This window comes from Alnus glutinosa, chromosome 8 (assembly GCF_958979055.1).
Source record: "Alnus glutinosa chromosome 8, dhAlnGlut1.1, whole genome shotgun sequence".
NCBI lineage: Eukaryota > Viridiplantae > Streptophyta > Magnoliopsida > Fagales > Betulaceae > Alnus > Alnus glutinosa.
The window spans coordinates 9,300,468-9,312,866 of NC_084893.1; the positions used below are offsets into that span (position 1 = coordinate 9,300,468).

Sequence of the window (12,399 nt, forward strand, 5' to 3'; positions counted from 1 at the left end):
CGATCTTCTTAATTACTTATGTATGATCTCTCTATCGTTGGTGATACTTTCTGCTTAGGTCCAACTAGTTTAGTTTAGGTCATTAGAACCTTTTTCATTTTTGTCTGTTTTTGTTTGAGTACTAATGCTATTCTTCACACTCATTTTACATCAGCTGACGTCATTTTAAGTAGCTAATTGAGATGGGAATACACTTAAAATGAGTAATGTTATTTAGAAGACTGCATGTTATATTACTGCTATACAACTTGATGATGTAATAGTAAAAATCAACAATTGAATTAGCACTTGTAAAAAATAAAAAATCAATGGCTGATTTTTTACTGTCTCGTCATTTTAATTATATGGCAGACGTATGAGAGTCTACTAAATAACAATACTACACTAAATACATGCCACATTAGGTCAGATTCGAAAGCATAGTGAAATGTTACCATCCTAAGGGTTAAAGGTTTAACCCAATCAAAATCCAACATTCCTAGGGTTTCTTGATAAATACTAATAGGTGAGTAGAACCACTAAAAAGAGAAAGAGTTACTATTAGGTCAGATTCAAAAGCATAGTAAAATGTTACAATCCTAAGGGTTAAATATTTAACTCAATCAAAATCCAAAAGCATAGTGGAATGTTACCTTCCAGTTTTGCTTCGTTCTTCCTAATTACTTATGTATGATCTCACTATCGTTGGTGATACTTTCTGCTTAGGTCCAACCAATTTAGTTTAGGTAATTAGAACATTTTTCATTTCTAACTGTTTTCGTTTGAGCACTTATAATGCTACTCTTCACACTCATTTTATATCGACTAACGTAATGCGTTTTAAGTAGTTAATTAAGATGGAAATACACTTAAAACGAGTAATGCTATTGATAAGACTGCATGTTATATGACTGTTATACAACTTGATGATGTATAGTAAAACTCAACAATTAGATTAGCACTTGTAAAAAATAAAAATCAATGGCTGACTTTTATGGTCTCGTCATCTTAGTTATGTAGCAGTCGTATGAGAGTCTACTAAATAGCAATACTACGCTTAACAAATGTTACGTTAGCCATTATAAAATAAGTGTGATAAATGAATGTGAGAAGCAACAATATTACTCTTTCCGTTTTCATTGTTTGGTATAAATGTTTAGAATTTGAGTAATTCTAAATACTCAGTCCTCATACTGCAGTGGCAGTGCCCGTCAGTCATTATATTTTTTATTATTATTTTTTAATAGAGGCTATTCCAAAGAGCTGATGGGTACCACCACATCAGTCCAGTAAAATATGGGGTAAAATGGGAGTTGAATAAAGAGCATTAGTCTTAAAATTTACTTGGAGTCAAGTTTATTTCATTCAGTTATAGTAGGCAGTAGTGAGTGCATGTTGTGATGAGGGGATAATGAAATTAATAAACAATCATGGAGGAGGTTGGTCTGTCGTTTTGGGTAAAACGATATTGCGAAGTGCAGGTTTGTTTTATACAGTCCTTTTGGTGCTTCAATTTACCATAATATCACTGCTCCAAAAAATACCCCCAATCAGTGTCTGTTGGCGAACATCATGGCTCAACCTGAATTGGAACATTAAAATCATCAGTTTAATTATTTTTTAAAATAAATATTTCAACGTGTACGTGTTAAATCACCCTAGCCTATAAATGGGGCTCAATTTAATTTACATTTTAATTCTTTTCTTGATGTGTTGGATCAAATTCTTTCTTAATAAGTAAGCAAAGATAGGGTTTGAATTAACTCAAAATTTTTGTTCTGATCCATATTAAATCATAAAATAAAATTATTTAATTTATATTCTAACACAATAAAAATATTATGAACCGTGCTCCAAATGAAATAATTAACATCAAAGGTTCTTGTAATTTGATTTATATAGTCAGAAAGTTTAGAGTTAGTAGTCACCAATTAATGATTACACTGAATAGGCCAGAATGAGATTTAGATGGATGGAAATGTGACAGCAGTGACAAATTAAGTATATTAATAGCCATCATTCGATCTAATCTCAGAGGATTTAAATTATAATTAGTGATTGATCATCTGATCTACTTGAAACTGAGTATATATTATATATATGTCAGGTGAAGTTGATTGCAAGCATGGTGGTCCAAGAAACTTGTCTATTTAGGAATCGTGCCATACTGCTAAAATAGGGGCATCCTAGCTAGTCTACAAATCTCATTTTTCCTTAATATAATCAATTTCTCAAGATCTGATCATCATAGTTTGCATGCCTCCTCCCTCCTCTTTTCCACTCTATCTTTGATTCTTTATTCTTTCATGCTTGCTGTGCCTTTATCCCCTACATAGCCTTTCGAATGTGCATGTAAATGGAAATATAAATATAAAAATAAAAGAGAAAAAAGTTGTGTATATTACTAATTAATTAACAAACTAAGATTCCTTTGTTAAGGGTTGTGATCAGTTGTGACTATAAACAATTTTATTATTATTATTATTTTTTTTTTTTGCCTTTCTTTTGATTTTTATCATCACTCCAGAGAATCTTTAAATGATTGAGGAATAAGAACCTAAGCCAAACAATGATATGGGTCACTCTTTTTTGGGGATCCAAATCCTTCCAAGAATATATTTTGTGAAATAGTACTGCGTAGTTGTGAAAAGCTTTGCTACTTTTTCTCTCCTATAAAGAATAAGGGTGCATAGGGCATTTGAATATCCAAATTAACTGGATTCCTTTTATCGATCCTCACATCAATTGAAAAACACATGTGCAGCTAATGATAGAAAATGATCTCTTTGTACAATTGGTGTTAATCATGATATATTCAATATAATAGTACCCATTAATTATAATTACCCAATGGATATGATCGAGCAGCTAGCTAATTACCATACAAATTAGGTCTAGCTAGCTTCATACAAATTAAGTTTCACTTGTCATGTATGACGTACGTCAACCACTATGAGTGCATGATAAATTTTGATGTCATGAATATATGCCAAAGGATGGACATTGGATGCAAAAAGTTTCAAAAAACAGTTAATGGCATCTTTATATTATTCCAGGACTAATCTTGTCGGTACGTTTGTAAAGGGAAGGAATGTAGGTTGTCTTACTTGCTAGCTTTAGGACATGGTCTTGAAAGAGTGGTTATTCCTTAGATCACCAATATATGAGGTGGGAATTCACCTCTAAATCATACTACTATCTCCACCTCTTTATGCTTGCAAATAAAGGAGTTGAATAGGACTTTACGATTCCTATGGGAGAATATGTTAAAATTCGAAGGGTTAAAGGAGGTATTAAAATAGACACAACGTCACAAGTTTTAGTGACAAAAGAGGTGACCTATTGGCTAGATTAATATGCCTTGATATTATGTATGAGTATAATGTTAATTCACTAAATACTAATAGGTGAGTGGAGGTACCGGCCACCACAAAGAGAAATAGTTACTAGTAGGTCAGTTGCGATAGAGTAGGCAACCATGGTCATTAGATATATTCGAAAGCGTAGTGGAATGTAACGATGCATCCTAAGGGTTAAATGTTTTTCCCAATCAAAATCCAACATTCCTAGGGTTTTTGTTAATTATTAGGCCCTTAACAGAGTACAAGTAAGACTGCTTCGAAAGCATATTGGCTTCAATTAAGCTTGTATGGCATGCTTGGCTTTAATTTGTAGATTAATAGATACTTGGTAGTAGTAACATGAAAAGAAAAAGGAAGGAACATTTTACACAAAACAGTGTGTTATATATGTTGAGCTGATTTCACAATTGCTTGTAATTTTATTCTAGCACTTAATTAAGCAAAAACCTGTTGTAAGTAATCTACTGCCTGTAGGTCTTCTCTTTCATGGAATCCTTTAAAACCTTAATTACCGGACTAATTAAGCATTAAAAAATAGATTTTTAGTAAGTTTTTTTTTTAGTGGCGGTCTCAAAAAAATGGTTTTCAAAAACGTTTTCAGCGACCGCTGGTAGTTTTTAAAATAGCGGCGCTCAAGTTCACTTCAATAGTGGTGAATTTTATTTTATTTTTTTAAAAAAAAAGAAAGAAAAAGAAAAGATGTTGCTAAACTTATGGAACTAGAGGCGTTTAAAAAAATGTTACTAGTTTAAGCGCTAGATTAGCAGTACTGTTTTAAGATAAACCCCTCTAGATTTGTGATGTTTCTCAAAAAAAAGTCATTAATTAGGTTAACATTTAGGAAAATGTCATTGTTTCTCTTTCTCTAGCTAGTCGATGAAAACCCTTCTTTCTTCTTCTTTTTCCTCACTACTCCCTATCATTTCTTATTTCTTCTTCTTCTCCGTCGCTCACCAAGTCGAAGACAGAATCAGGGGCCTTCTAGATCTTCTAACAACCGTCGAACAATCCCATAAACCCTAGCCACCACGCTCGCATGAGCAAGAAACCCTATCCACCGCAACACAGTACTGTCGAACACATGCCTAAAAGGGTGTTCGTATTTGTTAAAGTATGCTCATAGCTATAAAAGTGATACAAATAAACAAAAAGACGTAGAAGAGCACATAATCTAGGAAATTAAATAGATAAGAATAAGAAAGAGCGACACACAATTAATATGATTAGTATAGAAACTAATAATTTATAAAGATAAAGGAAAGAGATGAAACAGACAGAGATTAATTAGGCGGTTCGGCCTCTGGCCTACGTCCACAAGTCAAAGTTTTAATTTTCTTTTGCTACATCTTTCCTTCATTTATTTGATCGTATACAAGACTTTATTTATAGAGAAAGAGTTTGAACGTTACAAGTCTCTTCCACTTTTATATTAACAACAATAAATCTAAATTATCATCTTATAACTCTTGTTTTTTGAGTACTTATAACTCTTGCCTCTTAAATGCTAATAATTTTTGTTTCTTGATTTCTTGTAACTTTTGTCACATAAATGCTAATAACTTTTGTTTTTTAAATTCTTATTACTTTTGTTCGTAAGTTCTTGTAACTCTTGTCCCAATAACTATACATAAATATTTGGTAATGCCTTGTGCATGCAACTTGTTACAAAATCATAAAGCTGACAATAAGTAGGTAGAGTTGCAGATGATGAGGCCTACCATTGACCCGTGCAGGCTTTAGCTTGGCATGAGGAGCTAGGGGTGATTGGATAACGCGGTTAGAATATTAAAGAATCACAAACCAGTGCTGTGTGAATAAGTTTGAACACCCATAACCATAGGGTTCGAAAGCCCTAGCTAGAAGAAGCATATGGGCAACTCATCATCCACCGCCATAACCCATATCCATTTTTTAAATTGAGAATTTTAATCATGTTGCAGTTGTTGTACTGGGGAAGATTTGTAAAGCACATTCTCCTTTAGATTGCATGCGTATTAAAGTGGAAGAGATCATTTGTTAATTAGTGGGTGTTCCTCGATCATCATAGATATTCTCTAGCTTGTACGATGCTTCTCCGACATTAACTATTCTTATTTTAAATCAACATATATATTAAGTTCTTCTAGCTGCTCGATCTTATTCCAACTGACTTTTGTTAGATAATTAATCATGCTTAATTTCATCCAAGAAATATCAAAAAAAACAAAAAAAAAAAATCATGCTCAAATAGGTGACCTTATATGTATGAATGAACAATTAATCAATTAAGTACTATTGTCTTGGTGATCCCAGTTAGGAGCAAATCCATTCTCTGTTGTAGGGCACAAAAATAGAGAAGTTTTAATGACAATTGTCTTGGTGGGTGTCAAAGGTTTCATACTTGCTAGCTGTTTTATGGAAAATGGTGGATCTCATGCTTTTCTTCCTATGGAGGTCCCTATAATTAAGTCGATATATGCCTTTGTTTATGCTCTATCTCCTTGTGTAAGATATATGGATCCGCGGGCCCTGGTACATAATCAACTTTATCATTCGGTGATGACAATGATGACTATAACATTAACAAGACAGTGTACTAAGAATATTTTATCAAATCGAAGGAAAGCACCCAATTATTCTTTCTCTTTTGTTTTTGTTTTTTTTTTTCTTTTTTTGGGGTGAGACTATTTTTCCTATCCAGCTCTCTAACAAAGCTAGCTACTAGATGATCATGAGACCTAACCCTTCTCAAAAAGTATATACCTGTCAAGTAAGCTAAAGAGAATTATTTAAGAACTTAGCTGCCATATGATGATTCAGTCGATTGCAGGGCCGGCCAGGTTCATACTACAACTGCCTGCAAAAGAGATGGAAAGTAAACTCGGAGACTTACCATGAGTCTCACTATTTCAGTGAAAGATACCTCTTATGCTTAAATTAAGGAAAAAGTACACATGACCCACTTAAATTACTACCTCATTGTCAATGTATTTCCTAAACTACTAATTGTATCAATGTCCCCCTTTAAATTATCAAAAAATATTAATGTCTCCCTAATGACAAAAATGCCCTTCATAAAATTATTAAAATAAAATAAAAACTAAAAAAAAAAATTTATTAAAAAAATAGAAAATAACAAAATTTTATTCCAAAAAAATAATAAAAAATTCAAACTGTTTTTTATTTATTTTTATTTTTAAAAAAATAATAGTAATTTTCAGTTTTTTTTTCGTTTTAAAAAAAAATTGTTCTTTTTGCGTTTTTTTAATTTAATAAAAACTGGTTTTTTTTTTTCATTTGTTTTATTTTTTTTAAAAAAAATAATCAGTTATTTTTTGTTTTTTCGTTTTTTTTTTCTTTAAAAAAAATTGTTCTTTTTTGTTTTTTAATTTAATAAAAACTGGTTTTTCTTTTTTTCATTTGTTTTATTTTTTTAAAAAAAATAAAAAATAAATTTCTGTTATTTTTTGTTTGCTTTTTTTTTTTAAAAGAATAAAAAATTTGTTCTTTTTTTTTTCGTTTTTTATTTAATTTTTTTTAGTTTTTTATTTTTTTTTGTAAGTTTTTTAGTTTTAGTTTTAATGTTTTGAATTTATGATGACATTTTTGTCTTATTCAAAAAAAATTAGGGTCATTTTTGTCTTTTTGTTGGTCTTAGGGGGGACATTGACATTTTTTGGTAGTTTAAGGGGACATTAACACAATTGGTAGTTTATGGGGTACATTGACAATTGAGTGATAGTTTGAGGAGATTATGTGTATTTTTTTTCCTTAAATTAACAAAGTTTTATTTCACTACAAAAAATAAGGTTATTAATGTCGCCGCTAAAATTGCAATTGTCACCACTATTGTTCAATAGTAGCGACATGTCGCGTTGATAAACCAATGCTAATGATCATCAGCGTCAACTTTAAAGTCGTCCCTGATGATGACCCCAACATAAATGTCACCGCTAGTAATATTTTTGGTCAACAATGATCGATTTATAACTAAAACCATATGTTGTCACTAAAAATATTTTTGGTCGACACTGATAGTTTAGAATTGAAACCATGCATATGTCACCACTGATAATGCACGTTTTTTTTTTTTTTTTTTGCTTTTTTTCAAAAAAAAAAAAGAAAAACTATAGCACATTAGGAAGACATGCGCGCTTCATAATTATTATTGCCAAACACGTATTCCAAACAGTTAAAATATAATACATTTCATAAAAATATCATTACAGTCAAATAAAATTCATTACCAAAAATCACCCAAAAGAGTACTGTAGACACCAAATAAATTAGTTTGCATAGACAATCACCCCAAGCACACATATAACCTCAAACAATGGCTACAAATTAAATCAGAACATATAGACAAAGCATATGATAGCCTTTTCTTAGGCAAGGTAATGCGAGACTTGTGTAAGACCCCATTGTTGCACAGAGGCAAGAATTAACATTAAAAGATCATCAGATAAAAATTAAAATGAAGAGCAAAGTTGAATTTTTACAGTTGATAACATGTTAAACTAGAAGGATCAGAAGAGGCGACCAATAAAGTATCACATGAAGTATAGCTCAATAAAACATGCAAGGGTAAAGACACAATCCTGAAAATGATCCAAAATCCATTATATTTTTCTAACACATTCAAAGAAACCTCAAGAAAGACGACATAAAATCAGTAGGCTATGGTGAGCTAAATAAATACCCTCCAGTAGTTTATTATGGAGATATTTCCTAGCTATGATGACAGCACATCCGTCAGAAACATACATGGAAAATTTCCATTTCATAGGTCTAAACTCATTTTCTTTCTTATTTCTTATTGCTGAAACTGGTACAGTTTCTGAACCGGCCAGTTTCTCTCACCTCCATCTATCTCCAAAAGATAAAATGGAGTTTTCATTTACATGTTATGTGGGAATCTGAAAATGGCACACTCCGGTGCTATATGCTTTTTATATCTTTTCATCTGGGTATATGAATTTCTTCCCCTGGCCACCCTTAAATTTTCAGAAACAATAAAGAAAAAAAAAAAAAAAAAAAAAAAAAATTTGAGTGACTGTTTGGTTGCCAAAAAGTGACACCTACGTCAACAAACTCAAGCCAACCAACAAATATAACATAATCATTAGCCAAACACTCCAAATCCCATTCCACTCTTCCTTATAACTCCACGCAAGCCTCACGCTTGCTACATTTTACAGTACTTCCACCAACAAGTGAATGACAATGGAATGAAATAATTTACCATCACTTGAGTCCTTTAATGCCGTAATTTCTTGCCTATTTTTCTCTCTTTCTATCTTGCATCCAATTAAATAGAAAATAATATTATATAATTTTACTTCCTTACTTTGTTTACTAAAAGTTATTTAACCTTGATAAACATGTCAAGAGAGGTTTAAACTCAAAGTTCTTAAACAAAAAATTGCCCGAATCTCTTACACTCTAATACAAACCAAAATTGTTCGAATTTTTTATACTACTAATAAAAAGTCCTAAAAAAAAAAAAAAAATACAATCAAAGCTCTTTCAAAAGTTGCCTTGGCTTGATTGACCTCCAGCTGAGCCCCCTCCAAGCCTAGGAAGAATAAAATTCATATCATAATCAATAGTCTTTCTAACAATTACTTGAGATGTGTGTGTGTGTGTGAAAAAATAAAAGTAATTGGAAAGATTCTCTAACCCTCCAGAATGTAGTAGTAACCTATCCAAATCTGCTCCCATCCTAGCCTGTGATGCCTCTAGCTTTACCCACATTCTACTACATTCTTGCACCATCTTTGCCCGAATTCTAGTTTGTTCTTTGATAAAAATTGAATGTTGCACATTCTATCCTCTTAACTCACATATATTAATTTCTTAGCGTTGTTCTTTGTTCAAGTTTGTTTTGTTTTCATGTTTCGGGGCATTATATGATAGATGCAAGAATTCCAGTAGAAATTGGGCTTAAAAGACACTTTGGAAGCATACTGACAGTCATGGGATTGAGCACACCAGCCAAGGGAAGTGCACTCGAGCACCTCATCACATAGGCTTGAGTGCACATACGCTCAAGCGCACTTCCCTTGGGCTCGAGTGCATGCGTGCGTACAGTACACGATAGCAATCTTTTTCCATCTTGGAAAGAGTTATCATTCTCCTACTTGGACTAGGAGACTAATTTCTGTTTTTTCTAGGATTCCTAGGGCTTCTAGGGTTCTTTTAATCCCTATAAATAGGCATCTAAACATTGAAGAAAAACACACAAGTCTTGGAAAGAATCAAAGGCTACTTCAAGAATGCTATTTTCTTTAATTTTTCTCTTTTCTTTGTTATTTTCTTATGAGGATGATTTTCATCTGAATTATGTGTAACTAATAATTTAGTTAGGTCTCGATTGAAGCCTTAATTATGTCTCTTTAAGGTTTCAATTTGTCTTGCTACAATTCGTATATTGATGCTTAACTTGATTATTTTTAGTTTTATTGAATTCCTCACATGTTTATATTTGATCATCATATGCATGTGGTATGGATTTGTTATTTATGTCAATTTGGATGGCCAAGTTCTGGGCATAATAGAGTAACGAAAGAGCCCCATCACAAATTTTTGGATTAATCAACATGGAAAACCATATGTAGATGCCATGCTCTAGGCTTCATGTGTTTGTTGATCTCCATAGTTTTATGCTTTCTCAAAGAACAACTTAGTAGATGCATGCCATGCTAAATCCTTTGAGAAAGAAAAGAATTAGAGTAGATGCCATATCTAATTCGTGGCTTAGAGAGGTCAATAGCCTAAGGAGTAGATGTCAAGCCCTTAGGTTGTCAAACATTAAGTATCATGTTATGATTGTAGCATTGTGCATATTGTGAATCTTAATTGAGTATGATTAGCGGTGGATATCGAAGCCCTACCTTTTCTTCTTATTATTTCAATTCAATATTTTATCTCATTTTATTTAATATATTTATTTAGGAAATTCTCTTTAAGCATAATTTATACCATTCCTCGTGGAAATGATCTCGTACTTGCAAGTAAAACGTACAATTATTTACCTATTTATTGAGGTAGATATTTGCACAATAAGTTTTTGACACCGTTGCCAGGGATTGCGTTGAATTGTGTTTAGAATTTTTCTTTTTATTTATATATTTTTGCTTAAATTCAAAAAAAAAAAAAAAAAAAATCTAATATGTTTTATGGATTTTGTGCAGAATTTTGATTATGGTCTGCAGTAGTACGATCGAGTGCATATCTATATACGCTCGAGCACACCTCTTCCAAACAGCAGCACTAAAGTTGTTGTCCACTAATACAATATTTTTTGCCTATGCAAGGCCATCGATATCAGAATTTCGAAATCATTTCATACGATCCAGAGATCTAACGCACTATTCAACAACCTCAAAGACAAAGAGACAACTCTGAAACAGAAAACATATTTGAAGTTGAGGAAAAGATGGCAGAAACACATGTAGAGAATCCACCCGAGCGAAAGCCGATGAAGAGTTCCTTCATACCACAAAATCTAAACTAGCTATCGTGCATTGCTTTCCAGCCACATGTGCAAACCAATTTTAATTTGTCTCATCACCTGCTCAATATGGTTCCACACTATAGAGGCACAGTTACAGAGGATCCTTATCTACACATTCAGGACTTCTTTGACCTTTGCAAAATGCAAAACATCCATGGTTTAAATGCGGAAGGAATCAGGTTAATTCTTTTTCCTTTTTCCTTGAAAGATAATGCTAGGCTATGGTTGAATTCTTTGGTTGCATGATCTATTCACAGTTGGGAGGAGTTGGCGATAAAGTTATTGAAAAAGTTATTCCCATCCCAAAGGACTAGGCAATTGCAGAGGAAGATTCAAACCTTCCAACAAAAAGATGGAGACCTATTCTTTGAGGCGTGGGAGCACTTCAATGAGCTACTTCTAAACTGCCCACATCATAACCTATCTCAAGATGATCAGGTACAAGCCTTTTATGAAGGTTTAAATGACTCTAACAAAAGTGTTGTAGATTCAGCTTGTGGGGGGTGTGCTAATGGAGAAAAATAGAGAGGAGGCCATACAACGCTTTGAGACTTTAAGTGAGAACTCCCAACAATTCTCATCCCGAGGGAGGCAAGGACTCAAAGGAAATGGCATATGTGAAGTTAATATAAAAGGCGGAGTTCAAACTCAGATAGCTACCATGAAGAAAAACCTGGATATTGAAAGCCATGAAAAAGTTGAGGTATGTGCATATGTTCCCATTTTGACCACACCACTGAAACTTGCCCCATGCCTTCATTTATAGATCAGGAGCAAGCGAACTATGTGGGCCAAAATAACTATCCTCTGAAAAACAATCCATACTCCAACACTAACAATGCAAGATGGCAAAACCACCCCAATCTTTCATGGAGTAACAATCTAAATGTGCAGAATCCACAAAGGCATCAAAGTAATTTCCAGAAGGAAAATAACAATCAAGCTCCACCATAAGCGGTCCAACCGAATCCAAAGCCAAAGAAGAATAACCTCGAAGGTGCTATACTCCAATTTTTGACTGTGCAACAATAGACCAATGCTCAGAATAGTTAAATTCTGGGATAATTACACTTTACCCCCTGTTTTATCCACGGGGTGGCGATTTAGCCCCCAATGTACCAAAATTGTTAGATGAGCCTCCCAAACATGCCAACGTGTGACAAAATTTACCTTCCGTCCACTCGCCCGTCCATTTGGACTGAAAGTCAGTCACGTGCGTTGCATGTGACCATTTAATGCATTTTCCCTTTCAAAAATACCCCTGTCACCAACAGCTTTCATTCCTGCACATGCATTAAAAAAAAAAAAAAAAAAAAAAAAAAAAAAAAAAAAAAAAAAAAAACCATTCAACCCATTCCGATCTCTACTATCCAGTTGCTCTGACACGCTTTAAAACAGAGAGAAGACACGCTTAAAACTACAAACGATAGAGAGAACAAAAAAAGGTAATAGCATCAGTGGCGAACCTTATTCATGGCTTGTGCATCTTGCTACCTCAGTAGCTTATTCAAGCTTTTGACAGGTGATGATGGCAAACTTAATCTAGTCCTTCTTAAATCCTTT

General features: G+C 33.1%; 1 non-coding gene across 1 annotated transcript; it reads right to left on the reverse strand.

Annotated features, from left to right (window-relative positions):
* Positions 1-11,152: 11,152 nt before the first annotated feature.
* Positions 11,153-11,258, reverse strand: LOC133876586 (small nucleolar RNA R71). The gene has a single exon (XR_009901579.1). It is a non-coding gene; the product is annotated as a small nucleolar RNA R71 (small nucleolar RNA).
* Positions 11,259-12,399: the final 1,141 nt, after the last annotated feature.